The 20,576-nt window shown below is 40.4% G+C and overlaps 1 long non-coding RNA gene across 1 annotated transcript in view; it reads left to right on the top strand.

Annotated features, from left to right (window-relative positions):
- The window catches only part of LOC122796015, a 264,662-nt gene extending 248,044 nt beyond the window's left edge, over nucleotides 1–16,618 (top strand). The window contains exon 3 of the long non-coding RNA XR_006363885.1: nucleotides 16,226–16,618. This is a non-coding gene — a long non-coding RNA (uncharacterized LOC122796015). The remainder of the gene's footprint in view (nucleotides 1–16,225) is intronic.
- Nucleotides 16,619–20,576: the final 3,958 nt, after the last annotated feature.

The raw sequence follows: 20,576 nt of genomic DNA, 5'->3' as shown, positions 1-20,576 counted from the left end.
GTCCATTGAACATGTGGGAGAAACAGACAAATGTAGGTTTTGTAAAACAGAATTGGACATCTCATTGCTGGTTGTGGCATACTAATGGCAGAAGGACTGTATATTGAAAGGCATAATAATGTGGTGAGACTGTTGCACTGGGGATTGTGCAAACATTATGGTATTGAAGTGGCTTAAAAACACTGGAAACATGAGCCACAAAACACCATAGAAAATGATGGTCTATATCAAATGGGATCATCCATTGCCAGCAGTTCAATAGATAGATGCTAGAAAACCAGATATAGAGATCCAAGAAAAGAAGACAAAAATAGCATTGATCATTGAAATTGCCACACCCTCTGACTTCAGTGGCCTGTGTACAGAGAGACACAAAGTCATAAAACTTCAGGATTTGCAAACAGAATTGAGAGCAATGTGGAAGAAAGATACACAGATAGTTCCAAGAGTAGTAGGAGCAATGGGTCTTATAAAAAAGAGTTTACAATCATATTTAGACATGCTACCAATACATGTAACTCCGTCCGAATTGCAGAAGTTATTACTGGGCACATTGCAGGTGCTGTGAAGAACACTTTTGGCTGACATCAGAGTGAAACAATACTAATTTCATAAACTTTAATCATACTTTGACTTAGGAATGGGTCCATTTCTGTCATGGTATTGGAAACCCAAAAATATGGAGAAATTAAAAAGGGAGGAACCATATAACAACAGATTGCAGAAAGGGATAATGTGTTACTCTTCTTTACCTTCATGACAACTATATACTGTGCATTCAACTTTTCAGCTTGTTCAAAAGAATATTAACCTGGATATACACAGCTAAGCACAGTACTGCAAAGGACACTAGAGTAATGCAGCCGATAGCAAAAACTCACAGTATTTCAATATAAGCTGTATACTTTTTTGCATTTGTAGCTTAGTGCCAAATATTGTGCAAATGCAGAGAAGGACTGATGACAGAGAAGGGAGAGAGAAGATACGTAGACATGGGGAGAGGGAGGCAGAGATAAAGAGGCTGCTGAGAGAAGCAGGATAACTGTGGCTCATAATATATAGGCAACAGCTACACATATATAAGTGTCCTAAAAACAGGCAATAATGTGATAATTGTGGCTCCTAATATATAGGCAACAGCTACACATAAAACAGTGTCCTAAAAAACAGGCAGTAATGCTTAGCTAATGCCTGAATTTGAATCGTTGAAAGCATGCAGAGATGTGACTACAAATTTCAGCATTATCTCATCATACCACAAAGGAATTCCTGCTTTACATACTTTAGATCAAACAGTTGAAGGACAGTCACAACTTACTGAATAAGAAGGGGTGAACAGAGAGAGAGAGAGAGAGAGAGAGAGGAATAGCAGTAGTATTGTTTGTGGGACATATAGGACCATCGGTATGGTGTGCTACTACTACTTATTTCCTCATTATCAGCCTGTCATACTCTGTACAATAAAGTGTTTGCTATAGGGAGCAAGAAGTGGTAGGTGAGTACAGCCAACATTAAGACATAAGCAGGATAAGGGTACTTTACCAAATCTCCCTGTTGGGGCTGGAACATTTTTGCAAATGTTTTCTTGCTGCACTATTCAAATGATATGTAACTGAAATATTGGAAAAGGAGATAAATACACGTTTGCAGTGAAACATATTATAGGAATATAAAATGTCATGAAATAAGAATCTGACCTGCAGCTTTAACTGAAACCATGAGACTTTGCAAATACATCAACCAACAGACGGGAGAATTATATCAACAGGCCACTTAGGAACTTGTAGTTTATTACATTCAACAACCTAGAAACTGTTAGTAACTGTTTCACAGTGGTGCCCTTCAGTCTGTCTTCAGCATGTATTCTCACAGTATGTAAGTCCATATTGTATAACAGTAACTGGACTACTGCAGGTGAAATTAAAATCTTCTGTTTTTGTCAGAGGAAATTAAATGGAATTCACCATCACTCATCATTGGTGCGTGATGCCAACCTCAGCGCAAATGCTGAGGACAAAAACTGAAGGCTTTTTAATGGGTTATTTCTGGACATGTGTGTTGTGTGTGATCCTAATTTTTGACCAGATTAAACATGTGAAAAAGAGGTTGATAAGGACAGTGGTAAAAATGGGGGTGCCAAGCAGAATGTAGTACACAGGAGAAAGAATACATGAATTTGCAGGAGGATGGTGGAACAACACCATAGCTATTTATTTTACATTTGTTGACCGGGATAGTCCGACTGGAAGAGAAGATATGTAGACATGGGAAGAGGAAGGCAGAGACAAAGAGGTTGCTGAGAGAACCAGGATAATTGTGGCTCATAATATATAGGCAACAGCATGTCCATTTTCAGTGGAGGCCCGGGAAGAAAAGCTCCAAAGTTGAACATACAGTAAAAATCACAAAATGATTACAATTTTCACACAGTTTATAGGCTCCAGTTGAGCAAGCAGGTAATACAATCATACATTTTTAAAACGGTGTTGACAAATTGAGTAGGTAATGTAACATGGTTACGGACTATAGAGGAGGATCTAGTCAGGTTTTGAACAAGGACATAGCCAGTGAATTTTTAAAGTATAGCTTGAGGCTTTTTTGAACTGATTAAGAGAGGGTTCAAGAGTAAGATCAGCAGGAAGAGAGTTCCAAGTTTTGCCAGCACAGTTAGCAAACAGAGAATCCCCTGCAGACTTGTTGCTTTTGGATGTTTGTAGCAGTAGTTTATTAGAAGAGCAAAGTGACCTCAGGTTGCTATAAGGGTTGATGATATTTTTAAGTGCAGGTGTATTATCAGGGTGGTTGAGAACTTTATGGACAATTATAAGCTGGTTGTACTGAAGTAGGTTAGGCCATTCTAGCCACCCCAGAAGATTTAGGTTGTGACAATGGTGGGTCCTATAGACCTGTGTCTGTTGCATATCTAGCAATATGGTTATAACAGCTGGACAACTTGCTAAGAGCGGATTTTTTTCAACTTAGTGAGTAGAGGGGAGGCATAGAGAAGACTGGAGAGTAGATGTGAATGAGCAATAGCAGTCCTAGCAAATGGAGTAAGAAAAGGTTTGATCTTATAGAGGGAGCCAAGTGTTTTGTTAATGATTTTGATATTTTGATTGACATGGATATCAAATTTGAGGGTGTTGTTTATTGTGATGCCTAAGAGTTTTGGTTTGCACATCTAGGAAGATAATGGTACCATTATTAGATTTTATGGTAAAAAGTAGTGAGGAAGACTTACAAGTGGGCTAGAAAATAAGCAACTTTGTTTTGTTAGGGTTTAATATCAGCTGACGGTTAAAGAGCCAGTTTTCAACTATATTGAAAATATTCTGGGTTAATGTTATTAGATCTGTCAGGGAGGTGGCTGAACAAATCAAGGTGGAGTCATCTATATATTGTATACAGGTAGCATTTGGGATGACAGTGGGAAGGTCATTAATAAAGAGAGAGAAAAGAAGGGGTCCTAGTATGGAGCCCTGGGGGACACCTAGAGTGATGGGTAGATGGGTTGATAGTTTGTCCTACCACAGGATGGCTTGTTGTCTACCACACAGGTAGGACTGGAACCATTGAAGTGCATGGCTATTTAGTGAGAATGCCTTAAGAGTGTGCATGAGTATTTGGTGGTTGACCATATTGAAAGCCTTGGAGAGATCTAAAAAGAGGGCTGAGGAAAGCTTGCTATTATTTCAGTTATGCTTTATTGTGTTAGAGAAGGATAGGAGGTCTGGGGTGGTACTGTGGTGTGGCCTAAAACTGTGCTGAGAGTTAGCCAACAGCTTATTCTGGGTAAGATAATGCATAAGTTGTTTATGGACACACTTCTCCATAATTTTAGCCAATGGTGACAGGATAGCTATGGGTCTAAAGTTTGACAGTTTGAATGAGCTGCCTCCTTTATGGAGTGGTATTACATGAGATATTTTCCAAATGGAGGGGATGGTGGCTTCAGATAATGATGGAGATGGGGTATGCAATGGCATCTGCTGCCTTTTGCAGATATTCTCGTGGTAGATCAGCTGCTAGAGTAGTTGGTTTTAATTTCTTAATTAGAGATCTGATAAGTGATGTAGAAACAGCTTGAAAGCTAAAAGAGAGTGGGGTATTGGCCATGGCAGAATTTGGGTTGGAGCAGCTGAGTGCCAGTTGGCTGGCTAGGGATTGGATAGTCTCTGTGAAGAAACTATTGAAGGTAAAAGAGAGTGGGGTATTGGCCATGGCAGAATTTGGGTTGGAGCAGCTGGGTGCCAGTTGGCTGGCTAGGGATTGGATAGTCTCTGTGAAGAAACTATTGAAGGTATTTGCAATATCATCTTTTGAGAGCCACAGGGCAGTTTTTGTTTTGGTTCTAATGGCGCGAGCAGGAGCGTGAGAATCAAGAATAGTAAGGAATATGGAATTAAAGTATGCTACCGCATTGTCCAGTGAAAGATGCTTTAGGATTGACCAATTGCAAGCTTTAAGTTAATTTTAAAAATTGGTGGAGTTGAAGTTCTTATTATTTCTGATGGTTTTAAAGGTGGTCTGGTGCTGGTTGTCCACCTTGTGCTTGATAATGTATGTAAGTAAGTAGTCACTTAGGTCATCTGGGAGGGTACCTGACTTGTACATATAGGGGTGGCTGTTGATAAGTATCCAATCCAGGATACTGTCTTTGTTATTGGGTGTGGCTATCCTGGCAGGGGAGGATATGAGCTGTGTAAAACCATGTAGGTTGACATGGGTTGTAGGAGATTCTGAGGAACAGGTGTTCCAATCAATGTTAAAATCTCCAAGCACCATAGTTTCTTGAGGGTAGGTACTGGATAACCAGTGGAGGATGTCCTCTAGGGTATTTGTATTATTACCTGGGGGAATGTAAATGCAGACAATGTTTATGCATTTGTTATTGTTAACCTGTAGTTTGGTAATAAGAATTTCTGCATTATTAAACTGGGGTGGTTGTAGGGAGACCGTAGTAACATCTAGTGTATTTTTATAGAGTACAGCTACCCTCACCACCCTACCCAGTATTATGATCTAATCTAAGTATGTTGTACCCTGGTGGTATTACCTCATTGTCTTTAGTTAACGGTTTTAGTCAGGTCTCCATAAGACATAATATATTGGGGGAGTAAACTGCTAAGAGGCCATGCAGATTATGGACCTTATTGTTTATGCTTCGGATATTTAGTTGGCAGGTCAGGAGAGAATTACGGGGGCCTGTTAGCCAGTGTTATGTTAGAAGGAATATTAGTTTGGGAACTGGAATCAACAGGTGGGGATGGGCCAGGGTTTGGGTGGATGTCTCCATCCATTGTCAGGATGTAATGTAAGCTAACTATGAGTTTCATAATTTTGTTTATAAATTTTTGGTAATGTTTAGTTTTGGGGCTGATATACCTGGGTCTAATCAGGTGGTAGTTTTTAGGAATGGTGGGGTCAGGTATGTGGGGAATTATGAAGTGGTCAGTATTGTTTGATATTGATGTAGTGATAGTTTGGGATTTTGGTAGTGGAAACCTAGGCAGGGCTGCTTTTCATAGGTGCTGAGGAGATATGGAATGAGTAACAGAGGTAACAGTGAAAATAGTAGCAGTATTTTTTTTGGGGGGGACATAGTGCCTGGCTGGGGCTTTATCCATTTCTTCATAACGTAAATGTAGTTTTGTAAACACAATTTCATAACTTGGGAGTGTCACCACACCAGGGATGTGTGACAACAGCAGAAGAATGTTGTATAGCCATTTTGACCAAATTTAGTGTGCCCAGATGGCACATGGGTGAAATGGAGAGCTTTGTATGGGATGTATTTTTTTGTGTTTTTTTTTTTGAGAGAGGGGAATGTTGGCAAGAGTGCTTTGGAATGAGAGGGTAGATATGTAGGATACGTTATTCAGCAGGTGCAGACATACAGGATATACAAGACAGATAATGATGGTGATGGACACAAAAGGTTTGGGGATAACATGATTGGGTATAGGTAGGGGACCTCGGAGGTGCATTCATGTCCAGGCTAAGAACAGTGCAAATCTAGTCCTCAACCTCAGAACTGTCATCACTGTCGCCTGTGCCAGCTGCCTAGGTCAGTGCCTGATGTGGCCTTATTTTGGCAGTATGATGCAGAACCCTTTCAACGCTGCCAGTTCAGGCACTGCAGACCCTCTCCATAATGCCCTAGGCCAGGGCTGTCAGCTCCTGTCAGGTGACTAAATGGCCACCTCCTACACTCTTGCTCTTGTTGAGCACTACTGCAACAGAAGCTGGAACAGATTTACTTGATGCAGGTGGAGCATGTAAGGCAAGGCAGGGGTTGTGGAGTCAATGCTGACAGGTTGTGACCTGGATGTGATGGGTGTCTGTGTTGTCTGTAGTGGTGCAACTGTTCTAGTCAGTGGAAGTATGGCAGGCCAAATGACAGTGGTTAGTCTACCTCACTGTGCTGATGCTCAGTTTATTTTCAGAACCAATGTATTAAAAAAATAAAGTTGAGATAAAGACGGAGGATTCAAAAAAGAGATAACTAGATCAATGACCTGTCACATTACTTAATTATTTCAGTACATAAAACAAGATACTAAATACATAAGTGCTAAATACATAAGTACACATTGACCACATCAATATAGAATGGGAAGGCATGAATACATCATAAAATTAGTCAATTACAATGGTTTGATTTGACTAACACAATCAGGTATTTTACTGTGCCATGTCAGATATCTGATTCCTAAGGTAATAACTGTATTTGCAAATAATAAATTGCTATTGCCATGCAGTACTGAAGTTAAAATATTTTATAAATAGTAGCCTATACAAAGTGAATATCCGTTTCTGGGTATTGAACCCACACATAATTAATGTGATGTACTCATTGTATAATGCGATAACCAAGAGCTATCAAAGCAGGCATGTAGTCTTTATATAAAATTAAGGTATGCCTGCTCAAAATGATATACAGTGATGGACTGAGAATACTTCTGTAACTTACCATCATAAAAGACTCACATTTACCCCATACCTCTCTGAAGTGTTTGTCTCTCTTGATGTGTCTCACAGTTTTATGCAATCTCTGCTGCAGCTGTACAGTAGACAAACTATATATATATATATATATATATATATATATATATATATATATATATATATATGAAAGCATAATGAATAACTGAATTGGCTGGCTAATTAATACCATATAAACAGGTAATGGGTCAGTATACTTACCCAAGTGAGGGGTGTTTGAAGTCTTAAATTCATCCTTCCATTGGTTCAGGACGTCCCTCTTGCACATCTTCATGCTGCTGTAATGGTGACAGCATTGGTCCCCAGGGCATGGAATTCCAGTTCCATTGGAGACAATCTTGGCCAAGCTATTCCAAGCCTCAGCCTTATACTGAGATCTGGTATATTCCCCTGCAGTAGCCTCTGGCTATAGCACTTCATGATGAGTGCCAAAAAAATCCTCGAATCCTCAACACCACACCTTTATGCTCTAAATGGAACACCCTCCCTTCTGTCACCAGTCATGTCTGTAGCAGTTAAGGCAGAAATTCTGAATTGGCATCAAATTCAGATCTCAGATGTAACACAATTGAAAGAACAGCAATGGCTTGCCATACAGATTGGCAATGAGTACATCAATAAGCACAGAAGATGTTAAAAAAATGTAGTTTATCTTATAGTCTGGGGAGAAGGGGGCATAGCTAGTAAATCCGTGCTAGCCTTTCCCGTGTGTGTGTGTGTGTGTGTGTGTGTGTGTGTGTGTGTGTGTGTGTGTGTGTGTGTGTGTGTGTGTATGTTTGTGTGTGTGTGCAAATCAAATCTCAAGCAGTGTGTGTATCAGCTGCTTGGAACAGGGACACAAAGCACTGGTTTCACTGAGAGGGTGCTGGAGGACTTGGCTTGGACACACTGCTGAGGACCCAGCTCTATAGCTGTACCAGTGTGGGGGGGGTTCTTACTAGGGACCTGGAAGGAGACAGAAAGAGAAATTTAGACCCCGGACTGAGTGTGTTTTTGTGTGCTCTTACGGGAAACTATACTTGATGCAGAGAACTGCATCTGGAAATACTGAGTGTATCTATTTTTGTTCCAAGTCAATGTCCCTATCCAGTATCAGTGATGAGGATTCAGACTCCTTGATTACTGACCCAGAAAGGAGATGTCACATATGGGTGAGCAGTGGTGTGGATATTAATTGAACTTCTGTAGCCTGTAGGCAGCTGTTACTGAAGTTGGGTGTATTCTCAGCAGCCACAAGATAAACATTCAGAGTTTCATTTCCCAACAGTTGTATTTATTTATTTATTTTTGTTAGTTTAGTCAGGGAAAGCAGGCAAAGATGTCAGCAGAAGATTATGGCAAGCTGACAAAGAACCAGTTGGCCAAGGTGTGTGAAGCCAAAGGACTGGTGTATGCCAACCTGACTAAAGAGGAAATTATTTCAGCCATAGTCACAGCTCAGACCAGCAACCAGGAGGATAACCAGTCTGGTGATGGGAATTTGCAGCCCTCAGAAACAGGACAGTTCACCTTTTCCTCAGAGGAGTTAAAAATCCATCTGGAGTTAAAGAGACTTGAAATGGAGGCCAAACATTGAGAATTACAATCGGCAAGGAGAATGCAGTATTTGGAAGCTGAAGGAAATGAGAAGCAGCATCAACATGAGAGAGAGATCTTTGTCAGGGTCGTGGAGGTAATGAGGAAGGGAATAACTGAACGCCAGATGCAATATAGGTTAGGATAGTTCTTCCACAGTTTACAGAGGTTGACAAGTTTGGTTGTTTTATTCATATATTTGAAAGAGTATGTAAACAGTATAATGTTGACCAAGGCCTCTGAGTACAATTCCTGACCCCCTCACCACATGGTAAAGCTGTAACTGTTGTTTCTCAATTGTCTGATATTGATTGTTTAAACTTTGATAAAGTAAGGAAGTGTTTACTTGAATATTTTAAGTTAACACATGAAGCTTACAGAAAAAAATTAATGAGCATAGATACAAGGCAGATGCAAGTGTGTGTGATTATATTGTGAGTTAAGCACTTATTTTAACAGGCGGGTGAGTGAGAGTCAGATCACCACATTTGAAGGGCTGGCATACCTTTTGGTGAGAGAACAAGCCCTTAGCACTTTGCCTGAGGACATGAGAATCCGGTTGGCAGACCGACAGTGTAACTCTGTAGATGAGCTAGGGAAAAAGGGCATCTCTATTTAGCAAGCAGGGCATCACTGCACAAGGATGGGATACACAGTGCTGCACACGGATATGAGGGAACCTATGGTGGGCAGCCTAAACCACTCCAGCAGAGTCCACCAGTAACAGGGAAGCAACTAGTTCAGGTACACAGCCATGATCAAAGGTTAAATGTTTTAAATGTAACCAGTTGGGCCATGTATCATATAGATGTCCATGGAGGCAAGGTGGGGAACAAAATGTGGGGGAGCCAGCAAGTGGGAATAACAGTATGCCAGTGGTAAGTTGTCTGGTGACAACAGGGGTAAACAACGATCACCAGAGGTTATATCCTAGCTTAGTGGCTAGAAAACAGGCCACTGCTAAGAGAGACACAGCCTCTAACATAACCACTGTGAAGCCTGCAGTGGTGAAAGAGGAGTAGTACTTGCTTAGGCAGTCCACTCTAGTCAGTGCTTTAGGAGTGACCCCATTCCAAATGCCTTTGGTCAGGGTTCACCTTGACTGGGAGGGTGGAAAATGAAGCAAGCAAGTAGGTGTGTTTGAGGATATGCCTGCAGATGCCTTGATAAGAAATAATTTTGATAATGTAGTGCCTTGTGTGCATGCAGTTATATGCAATCAGGCTTGGGGACAGGCATATGTGTTTGCTAGCCTGGGGGAGACCCAGACAAATCCCACACCTGAAGTCAGGGCTGGTGAGGTGGCTATTTCAGGGAGGGAGCTACACTTTAGCAGTGAGCCTAAAGGTAAGCCACAGCTGCTGGTAGGTACTGATGTTCCCTGGGACAGAATGACTGCAAGGGTAGAGGTGAGTGGTAGTACACAGGCTGACAGTGAGGCACAGCTGTCAGAGAATACCAGGCTTCCTGTGTAAAGGGATCTGGGAAGGGTCACAAAGATGGAGTTGAGACAGGCTCAGCTCTGGGACCCTACACTAAGAGGCTTGAGGGATGTAACTAGGGAGGCACCTGATCCCCAATGAAAAGGGGAGTCTGTATACTGGAACAAAAGTTTACTGTATAGAGAGTGGACCCCTGAAGGAGGGCTAGAGGGTGAGGTAATATAGCAGTTGGTAGTGCCTAGAGCCTACTGTTTAGCACTTCTAGCCAAAGCCCATGACATTCTTTTTTTCAGGTCATATGGGCATAAGGTGCATCAAGAGATATATTATGCAGAACTTTTATTGGCCTTGGATTGCAATGGGTTTAAAAGGGTACTGCAAGACCTCTGAGCAGTGCCAAAAAATAGGCAAGGCAGGAGACAAGGTGAAGTCTCCTTTGATGCCTTTGCCTCTGATTGAGGAGCCATTTCAAAGGGTAGCTATGGATATTGTGGGGCCTCTGAGTACCCCAATCCTCACAGGGAAGAAGTATATCCTGGTGGGAGTAGATTCTACTCCTAGATACCCTGAGGCGGTGGGTCTGTCCTCCAGTGAGGCAAAAAAGGTGAAAAATCCTTTGTTAGAGATTTTCAGCATGGTAGGTTTCCCAAGAGAAATACTGACTGACAGAGGTGTCAATTTCATACCGGACCTGTTGGATTGGCTGTGGACATGTGTGAGGTGAAGCACCTAAAGACTACCCTCTACCATACCCAGAATAATAGTCTTGTGGAGATGTTAAACTCTACCATAAAGACCATGCTATGGGTATTTGCAGACAAGTTTAAGAGAGAGTGGGGCAAACATTTGCCCCATCTGATGTCTGCATACAGAGAGGTACCCTAGGAATCCACAGGTTTTTCACCCTTTGATTTGCTTTATGGGCATAGGGTGAGGGGGTCTTTGATTTGATTTGTGATGTGATGAATGGGAGGGTGAGTGTGACTCCCACAACGACTCTGTTGTGGCATATGTCCTAAACCTCAGGTCAGGGCTTAGAGAGTTCATGGGCTTGGCCCATGAGAACCTGGCAGGAGCCCAACAGCAGAAAAAGGTCTGGTATGACAGGAGTGCCTAAGAGTATGCTGTGGGATAGCAGCTTATGGTGCTCATTCCTGTCAGACACAATAAGCTGCAGGCAGCTTTTGAGGGACTCTTCAAAGTGATAAGGAAGTCAATAATGTTAACTACATGGTAGAACTGCTAGGCAGGAGGCAGGGGCACAAATTGTATGATGTTAACTTGATGAAGCCTTGCCATGATAGGGTAGCCCCAGTGCTGAGCATTTGCAGTGGGAGGCAGGAGGAGTCTGAGGAGGATCTATGACTACATCAACCCAGCCAGCAAAATGCCAAGTTACTAAGGTGGAACCTAGAGTTGCAGGCATATGACATGACAGTACAGCTCTGTAGTGGTTCAGCAATGCCAATGCAGATGGGTTTTCAAGACAGGGTAGGGATTAATGTATTCCCATATAGGCTCATTCCTCTCAAGCAACATTTCTCCAGAGTTACTTGAAAAACTAGCTTGCGTCTTCAAAGGGGGAGAGATGTGATGATGTGAGGTATTGCCAGCTATGCCAGGAGAAATAAGGCAATGTATGTGTAGCATATCCCAGCACAGCTAGCTGGAATTTTGTAAAGAATTACATTTCATATGCATATCAAACTGATTTGTACAGATGCTTTTGTTGAAAATGTATTTGTAAAGTTACTTGTGTTAAGAATGTATCAACAGTTGGTCCTGCTGGACAGAAAAGAAAATACATGCATGCAGTAACTGATTTAATGTATGCATTGTAACTGTTGAAATGAATATATTGTAATAGAGGATAATGGAAGAGAAGAGGTTAATCACAGTCCAGCTGCAACTAAATTTGAAAAATGTTCTGAAATTAAATTACCTGGCATAAGTCATAAAGACTGTATCTTACAGTTTTCAATGCAGCCAGAGACAAAATGTCTGTACTAGGAAGCATTCTGCATTGTCTGTGCAGTGAACTAATTGCTCGTCTGGAATGGTAGAAGTTTGAAATTTTTGTATGACTTCCATAAGCTCCAACAGTTCAGAGCAAAACTCTATGTATGTGTGTTATTGACACATATGTGCTAAATCCTGGCAGTTTATAGCCAAGGAGGTAGCATAGGACCAGGATTCAGATCACAGCATGTATGTGATGTCATTCTGTAATCCAGCACTAAAAATGATGTTTTAATACTAGGTGAGATTGAAATCTCATTATACTCTGTTTCTGGAACATGACAAAGAAGGAAGACCACTCGCCTACGTCATCTTGCCTTGCTCTAGTAAGTTAACCAGGGAATAGTAGTTCTTTAGATCAGATCAGTTAAGTATTGTTTTCTGTATCTGTATGAACGTATTCACCTGTGTTATTTTAATATGTCCTCTGATTGAAACTCTGGTATTTATTGTGCATAGATATTTACTATTTTCATGTTCTTTTATTATTTATTATTAAATATACTTAAAGATTTAATTGTGGCTGGTCCTTTAACATTTGAGAGTACTTATATTTATTCAGTGACACTGTGGCCTCTCCTGAAAGCCTTACTGCACTGGTCAAAACACTACCATTTGTATTAATATTAATTTCACTTTGTATAATTGGATACCCTTGTAAGATCCTTAGAGTAGCTGGCTTTGGAATGTCTGGTGGCATTAACTACATTATAGTCTGTGCGGAAGGAGGCATAGCTAGTAAATCTATGCCAGCCTTTCTCGTGTGTGTGTGTGTGTGTGTGTGTGTGTGTGTGTGTGTGTGTGTGTGTGTGTATGTGTGTGTGCAAATCAAATCTCAAAGAGTGTGTTCTCAGCTGCTTGGAGCAGGGACACAAAGAGCTGGTTTCACAGAGAGGGTGCTGGAGAATGGCTTGGACACTCGGCTGAGGACTTAATTCTATAACTGTGCCACTGGGGGGTTGTACTGGGGACCTGGAGGGAGACAGAAAAAGAAATTCAGACCCCAGACTGAGTGTGTTCCCTCTGCACTCTTAAGGGAAACTGTGCTTGATGTAGAGAGCTGCATCTAGAAATACTGTGTGTATCTGTGTTCCAAGTGAATGCCCTCTCCAGTTTCAGTGGTGAGTATTTGGGCTCCTTGATTACTGGCCCAGAGAGGGGAGTTAACAACAATGATGGTTGTTTGGAGGAAAAATGGTACGACTTGTGACATAATGGCATGTTGTGAGTTAGATACTGGTAATATTGAGCAGTACCAACTGGTAATTGAGCACAACAGCAAAACAAACAAAAAAAAAAAAAAGAAGTTAAACGCTGTTCATTAACTGTCACTGCCATGGGAGAATTTTTTTAAAAGAGGCCTGTATATTTATGATTTTACTTAGTCATGCTACTGCATTTCTATGTAAAAGGCAGGGTTTGTGTTTGTAAATTCATCTCATATGTACACAGTTGCATGACCTGACTGAGACATGGGGGGGGAGGTTGGTTATATACATACTTCATAACACATACTGTCATAAACAGATATTTATGAAATGTGACAATTGAATAATTAGAACTCAGATATTGTGCATATCTGACCTATGTATATACATTCAACATTAAATATGATGATTGTAGTGCTTAGCATAACTTACACATTATATTGTGCATCTATAGGAAGCAGTAATGATAGATTTCTGGTAATAAACATAATTATGATACTCATGTGCATTTACTGCAAAATTCCTAAATACATTGTTCTGTTAAATGGCATTCTGACCCCCTCTACCCCCTCTGTTAAAGTATCTGTCAACTGGATTCAAATGCTACATTAGCTGTCTTCAGTCTTAAACCTTGTGTGAAAAGGAACATTACCTGAAAAGTTAAATGTGTTCACTGAATACTATCCAGAGTGCTGATGGCCATGCACCACTGCCAGGCTCATTTGTTCTAAAGCAGGCAGTCCATATTCTATTTTTCACTTTTTCGTTAGGAAGTGAACTGTGTTTGCATGCTGCAGAATGGGGAGTAAATGCAAAAGGCATTATAAAACTAGTGACAGAGAAAAAAAGCTGAAACAAAAACTTAATTCAAGTAAAGGGTGTACCTCTCAATAATCAGAGTAACAATTGCACTACAATGACAATGTCATCCTTCTCACATCTCCTTGACATATCACAAATTTAATTTCTGGCACAAATTGTCAGAACTCTAGTTAATGCCAAATGATGTAGAAGTGGACAGACAACAGCTGATATGTTGTTAGCACTACTGAGAACAGTTGAGCTTAATATAAGAACACAATGATTTTGCATAATGTATGAAAATATATATTCAGAGCCCCCTCTGTAAAACTATCCATCAATAAGATTCAAATATTGCATCAGCTATCCTTTTTCTCTAAGTTCACTGAACTTTCATATTTTGCCACAGAGAAATCTACTTGACAGGTGAATTTTCTTCATTGGGTTCTACAGAAGGTTGACTAAATAAAAATGTTCACCTTTTTCCTTAGGCAGGGAATTGTACTTCACTGCTAGACACTGCTGCCAGTCCAGAGTGCACAGTGCCAAATGGCAAACAGATTGTGAAGAGAAAAAAAGGTACTGAAATGTAAGAAATGTTATAAAACAAGTAGCTAAATGTATAGCTCTGATATTTCCTCAACTTTATTGCTTCAAAATGAACATATGCTTATTAAACATTATTATGTTAACACAAACTTCTTCTTTGGATTAGATTCCCAGGATACAGTTCAGATTCTTATTACTATGTGCCATACACAGTATAGTGTGAAAATAAAAAAGAGGTTACCTATACTCAATATGTGGCATAGTATCAGATGGATTATATAGCTGCAACAGAAACTGATATTTTTCCTTTGTAATTTGCAGTTAAATATGTGGATGGCTATGATAATGGCTTTCTTACACAATCTAAATTAAAACATTTGAACACTGCCTCTCTTTGCTTCTCTTTATTTTGGGAACATCATTCCCATATCTATGCTTCTTTAACAAGACTGCTGTGTGCTTTGCCTTACAGTTGATATATGTTTCACTGAGTAATATACTTCCTTAGAATTGTAGACACAATTGTATTCAGAGACAGAAACTTTTGTTATAAACAATTCATATAAATATTAGGAATGTTGCTCTCCTAAGTCAGTCAATGGTAGTCACCAAGTTTTTTGTAAGTTTCATCTACCTGACACACTCTGATACTGTAGATAGACTAATCATTCAGACCTGCAAATACTTAGTAGCTAACACTTCTTAGTGGTCATCCTTGCAGAGGTAGGGCATGTACAACATACAATCATGTAGGTCTTTTTACCATGTTTACATTCCCTGGACTTAGTTCAGATTGTGGAACTCATGAACATTAAAGCATTCACACTTCATTTTGAAAATCATAGTGCTGAGAGGGCTGAACCTGTACTATAAAAAGGCAATCCCGTAGCTAAGGAAGTTGTATCATAGTAGGAGAGACTGTTCAGATCTAGAGATCTCGATACTGCTATGTACTGCTACTTGCCTTGAAAACTTTTATTTTACTTTTACAAATGACTTACAGCAAAGGCAAGTTGCTGTTATGAAAAATGTATGTATTTGAACCTTAGTTATGGTTTGCATTTCACAATGCAAGTATTGCTTTATTGTCAGCATTATTCTCAGGAGCTATTGGTATGGGCATGTATACCACAGTTATTTCTTGACCATACAGTCTTTTTCTGCATAATGATGACAGTTTAATGAAAATTTCAAACTTGAAAGCTGACCACTTTGTTCAGAAGACTGTTGTATTAATTATTACTGAGGTCATGGGTTCTTGCATAAGTAGCAGTGACAATTTTTTTACGGCTCTGACATCTACCTGATTGACATCCATGGAAATACCTATCAGACCAAAAACTATTAACCATTTTCCCTGATAGGTGCACATTATTTTTTTAAACTGTAATGTACTACAGAGTGAGTTAGTCATGTTATGAATTTTTTATCAAGTTCTTCCTTTGTTTTGCATTTGGGGAGGAGGGAGAGGAAAACTTTATTAAGTTGTATCTACTCAAATTAAGCCTTCATTTTTCATGTATTTTCTGTATGTTGGATGGATACATTCATATTTGGTATGTTTAACCATCTTTTGTTTTTGTACTTATGGATGTCTTCTTTCCTGCCCTGTTTTCTCTCATACAGGACTATGTCACCCAAGGCATCTGCACTCTGCAAACCACCATACACAGATGTTGAGAATGATGTGATTATCCAGACCCTCTGTCACTGTGGATCATTCCTATTAGGGACAGACAGTGGTGAATGCTAAACATATCTTGATACTGGCACTGCAAATTGGAAATGTAAGGAATAGATTTTTGCTTTACATGCACACACTCACTTCTTTGTTCTCAGTCTTGCCCTCCTGAACCCCCCCCCATGCAAGTGATGATGGTGGTGCCCTGCCCTTTGCACATTTCTCTGTGACTTCAGTTTGCATATATGTCTGATGCACAGAGTGGATAGCTAATGCTTGCATTTCTCAGAATCTTCCTTTCATGAAACTGTATTGCAGAATAAATTCTTTTATTCACAGTTCATAATCAGTTGTGTGTGATTGCTTCTGTGATTGTTGACCCTCCCTGTATTACTTTTATGCTATGCAAATGATGCTACCCTTGACCTGCTCACTGGTTTATATACAGTAGCCAACTGAAAGGCTGGATGCACATCAGTGGGCAGAATCCATAGCTGTGAATTGTAAACATCAGTTATCAGGTATTACTGACATTACTGTACACCTGGGACATGTATCAGCTTAGGGGCACGAGGATTTGCATAACACAGTAATCATTTATATACCTGTATTGATTCTTCTCCGCAGATTCCTTGGAGTGTTGCCTGTGTGTGATACTAACTGAATACAACCATTACATGGTGAAGTAAGGGCTGTGCATTTTGTTAAGCATCATTTTTAATATTTGTATGCGCTAAGGCTGTTATTCTTTCTTTTAGGTATTCGGTGTGCATGCAACCCTTTGCTTCTTAGCTTGAGCCATGGCATGCTGTGCAAGCCTGTGTATGATGGCAGCATCTGCGGTGAGTGGTTCTTCTTCAGTCTTCTCATCTGTATCTGTTGGAATGGCTGGCCCAGCCTGTGGTACTGGAAAGTGTGGTCCTGCCCCTAAATGTCCTTGTTGAAATTGTCTCCTGAGAATGATATTGTGCAAGATAGAACTGAATATAAATATTTCAGCAGAGGTTGTTGCATTTTACTGCAAGACACCTCTTAAGATGTGTAGACACTGGAACCTTAATTAGGGTAAACCAGATACATGTTGTAGGTTGAGCCTTGCCCAGTGGAGTTGTGTAAGTTTACACACTGATGAAGGGTTATTCCTGAAAGCTTTGTGATTTATATTGAATAAAGTATTGATACGTAACCTGTTTTTTGGCTTGTCCCTACGTTCCAGAATTTGGATTTTGTTTTCCTAGGGTTGTGTAAATTTCTCATGGGTGTCATGAGCCATGATTGTGGGGCATAACCAGCATCCCCACTAGATGCCCTTGTGGAAAGTCACCACTAGCAAACCTGTTATACAGCTCACAGGTATGCCATATGTGAGAGTCATGAAAACTGCTTGGGTTACCTGCACAGTCATTGTAGATGATTCTTTGGGTATTAAAGACAACCTGATAGTTTATAGAGTAATATTCTTTTCTGTTGATGTACCTCCTGCCCAGTTCACTGGGTGGGGCTTGTATTTCAGGTCTATATCAGATATGCGAAAAACCCTTTCAGCGAATGGCTCTTTGCTGAACGATAACTAGTGAGATCTAACTCCCACAAATGCCATTTCAGTGAATTTTTTCCTAAGGGAAAAAAATACTTGGCCATCATTGGGAATTTGCCCTTTTTCCCGTTGTAGTGCGATCTCAGAGTTGGTATGTTTAGTTAGGAGGGGTGTGGAAGGCACAGCCCTAACTCACTTTGAAGGGCTTCAAATTTAGTGTGGTTTTAGGTTGGGCAAGAGTTTTTTTCCACCCTAGGAAAAAATTCGCTGGAATGGCTGTTCGAGGGAGTTAGATTTTGCTGGTTATCGTTCAGAGAACAATCATTTGCTGAAAGCAGTTTTCACATATGTAATATAGACCCTTTTATTTCTATGTTATTTCTATGTTTGTACAATCTATGGCCTCAAATACTTCAGGGAAGTGTGTACTGCAAAAAATTCCTGCATGGTTCTTGCTCTGACAGACATTGTATATTTCCTCTACTGTTTCCCTATCCACCAGGTACTACTCTTCTACAATTTCTGTGTCATGAAGTCCATAATAAGTTAAATATAGTATAAACACCCTACTTCTTCTTGTTTGAGGTCTGTCAGTAGTAGCATCACCTTGAATTACAACCATTGTAATTGACATTAATGTTAATGTTCCTCATTATGGTGGCTGGTGTTCCTCATTTGGGGGATGGAAGGTTGAGAGTTAGGTAGAAGGTTTTACAGTCTAAGTTAGCTTGGCCTATACAGTGCGCTAATGGATGTAGTATGGAACCACAAGGTTACCCTGGTTTGTGTGTATTGATATGTCTCTTCATGTGTGGGGTTTAGTTGTAACATACTCGACTGGTAGTAAAATTTACATTAGGTATTTCATAGGGTATTAGAAGCTTAGTTTCAGTTATGGCTGCTTTGTTGTAAGGGTGTTTGGTAGTGGTACATTCCTTCCTGGGTTGGAAGGAGAGGCTGTCTTGGAAGATAAGATGTCTTTGAATGTGCGGTATATGTATTATATGATTTATATGTCCATTTCTTTCTTACAGATGGGGTTTTTGGAACACTGCTGCTATAATTTGGAATAGGTGGGTATAAGGTAGAATCTTCTGTTTACATTTTGGATGATTTACACTTGTCCTTTTCTTTGCAGATGGTGGCATCATGAGTACCAGTTGTGGCGCTACACACTGAGTTCGCAGATGATGGAAGCAATGGCGAATGAGGAGGTTACAAATGGGGAGCTCAAGTGGGCAACAGTTACTGGCTGAAGTAAGTGGATTTCAAAGTTGAGCTTCGGTTGAGGATTTACATTATTAGCCAAAGAAGGACAGGCATTTGAGTTTGGATTTCAAGGTTAATTGGTCATACAATCTGTTTTACTAACCGTTTCAGTATGTTAGAGCAATGCTGGAAAGTTGTGCCTGATTTTGGGCATTTGCATTCAATAGTAAAGGGAGCAACAGCCATTTGACCATAGGTAAGAGTTTGGGTTCCTGCAGTGGGCTTGATGAGGTTACAGGTAATTTATTTTATTTAGTGCTCATTAAGGCATGTCACTGTGGATGGGGTTTCAGGTAGGTGGGGTGGAGTCACAGCAATCTTAAGATCATAGGAAGTTATTAGACTACTGGCTCTGGGGTGATTACAAGCTAGACAAGTTTGGCTCTTATTTCTGCAGGTAGCACCTATCACTCTGTCCAAGGTGATATGATTCATAACATTTAAAAAAAAAAGGGGGGGGGGCTGGTCCCATACTTTGGTGTAGAGTTTTGGCAAATGCTTGATGGGGGTGACAGGGGTTTTTGTCAGTGCCTCCATGTTAAGTAATTCTTGGTATGTGTGCACATAGAATTTATTGTTTTTCTTTTCTTTGCAGATCGCTGAAGTGCAGAAGGCATCATGCAGTGGCCTGAAAAGTGGAGATGAAAGGTGATGCTTTTGATAGGAAGGATGTTCTTGACACTGGAATGGGACACGATGAGGGTCTGAGTAATCACGAGTGCTCCTCCAGGCGTCTTCTGCAGTTTACTCCTACTGCTCTTCTAGGCGTCAAATATTAATTGTTCATATTTGCATTAATAATTCCACAACCATGTTACTTACAAGGTACCAGGATATTTTGTCTTGAAGCATATGTGATGGCAAACACAACTGTATTGATATATGACCTGTCTCAATGAGTATTTTCTAGAACTGTAAGGTGATAACTTCATTTTTTAAAGGCTTAAGCCACACCCACTGGGAGTTAAAGGCACACACTCAAAAGAGCTATACCGGAGGGAATGAGTTAAGGCATGTTATAGCACTGTGATCAAGTAGTGTGGGAGCTGAGCATTGCGTTGGCATGCGGGGGCAAGTAAAGAAGAGGTAGGTAGGGGGCCAGGGTAAACTGCTGGGGACGGTTTATGGAGAGTGTAGGGATCCCACAGAAGGAGTAGAGTCACAACATTCACAGGAACTTATTGTCAGTTTGTATGGTTTAAGATTGCTGTGGCTTCAGGGATGCTCGAGGCAATTTAGGAGCATGGTACAGTGGGTGTTCAGTTTGTGGTAAAGGGAATATGGGTAGAACCTAGTTGTGGATAGGGTCTTAGGAACCATGGTAAGTAGGTGGATGTGTCGGGGTAGTTTTAGAAATGGGGTGCATTGTTACAGGGAAGTTAGAAGGTTTAAAGGAAGCTTGGGTGCAGGATAAGGCAGCTGTAGGTCAGGTCTTAATTTCCTACTAGTGGTAAAGGTAACATAAGGAAAGAGAGCTTTCAAGAAGAAAG

Source organism: Protopterus annectens, chromosome 2.part2, assembly GCF_019279795.1.
Source record: "Protopterus annectens isolate FY-2018-M chromosome 2.part2, PAN1.0, whole genome shotgun sequence".
NCBI classification, from domain to species: domain Eukaryota; kingdom Metazoa; phylum Chordata; order Ceratodontiformes; family Protopteridae; genus Protopterus; species Protopterus annectens.
The sequence above is the reverse complement of the archived record's forward strand: the minus strand, read 5'-3'. Positions and strand labels throughout refer to the sequence as shown.